At 55.0% G+C, this 1,335-nt stretch overlaps 1 pseudogene; it reads left to right on the plus strand.

Moving 5' to 3' along the window:
- Positions 1-925, plus strand: part of LOC101991824 — a 2,222-nt pseudogene extending 1,297 nt beyond the window's left edge.
- Positions 926-1,335: the final 410 nt, after the last annotated feature.

Consider the following 1,335-nt stretch of genomic DNA (forward strand, 5'->3'; position numbering starts at 1 on the left):
AACGGGGGCTGGGAATGTGGCTTCAGGCTCAGGGAACAACTCAGGGGGACCCAGCCTCTTGGTGCCACTGCCTGTGAATCCCCCCAGTTCTCCAATGCCCAGCTTTAGTGAGGCCAAGGCAGCTGGCACTCTGCTCAATGGTCCTCCACAGTTCAGCAGTACCCCGGAAATCAAGGCCCCTGAACCTCTGAGCTCTCTGAAATCCATGGCAGAACGGGCAGCTATCAGCTCTGGTATTGAGGACCCAGTGCCAGCCTTACACCTAACAGAGCGAGACATCATCCTGAGCAGCACATCAGCACACCCAACCTCAGCCCAGCCACCCCTGCAGCTCTCAGAGGTGAACATACCATTGTCACTGGGTGTGTGTCTACTGGGGCCAGTGTCCCTCACCAAGGAGCAGCTCTACCAGCAGGCCATGGAAGAGGCCGTCTGGCACCATATGCCCCACCCCTCTGACTCCGAGCGCATTCGGCAATACCTCCCCCGGAACCCTTGCCCGACGCCCCCCTACCACCACCAGATGCCACCCCCACACTCGGACACCGTGGAGTTCTACCAGCGCCTGTCAACCGAGACACTCTTCTTCATCTTCTACTATCTGGAGGGAACCAAGGCACAGTACTTGGCAGCCAAGGCCCTAAAGAAGCAGTCCTGGCGATTCCACACCAAGTACATGATGTGGTTCCAGAGGCATGAGGAGCCCAAGACCATCACAGATGAGTTTGAGCAGGGCACCTACATCTACTTTGACTACGAGAAGTGGGGCCAGCGGAAGAAGGAAGGCTTCACCTTTGAGTACCGCTACCTGGAGGACTGGGACCTCCAGTGACACCGGCCCCCTCTACCTGACCCCTCCCCCCGCATGCTGATCCCCCTGCCCAGGTGAGGGCCCTGCCCTGGAAGTCTGGGGGAGGCCCAAGGCCATGGGGCACCCTGCCCCCCAGGAGCAGGGAAAGGGCAGGGAGGTTTTCTCTAAATTTATGGGACACAATGAAAGCAGTGCAAAGAGAAAATTTCATATCACTAAGTGCCTACATAAAGAACGTGGAGAAATTTCACACTAGTGACTTTATAGCACACTTGAAAACTCTTTAACAAAAACAAGGATACTCACTAAGAAAAAGTTGCTGTGCCAGAGGAGCAGTGAGTTGTAATGGAAGTTCCAGGAGTCAGTCCCCAGAAGGGAACACTCTGATGGGCCAATTTCATTCAGGCAAGGCCAGAGGACTGCAGACCCTGAGCTGTCCTTTGATTCTGCTGTGCCTTTACATATTTGCTGCAGCTCTCCTTCTCTTGTATCTAACATGGTGTAAGTAGATGTGGGGAGATCTC

The sequence above is a fragment of the Microtus ochrogaster genome, unplaced genomic scaffold, assembly GCF_000317375.1.
Source record: "Microtus ochrogaster isolate Prairie Vole_2 unplaced genomic scaffold, MicOch1.0 UNK107, whole genome shotgun sequence".
NCBI lineage: Eukaryota > Metazoa > Chordata > Mammalia > Rodentia > Cricetidae > Microtus > Microtus ochrogaster.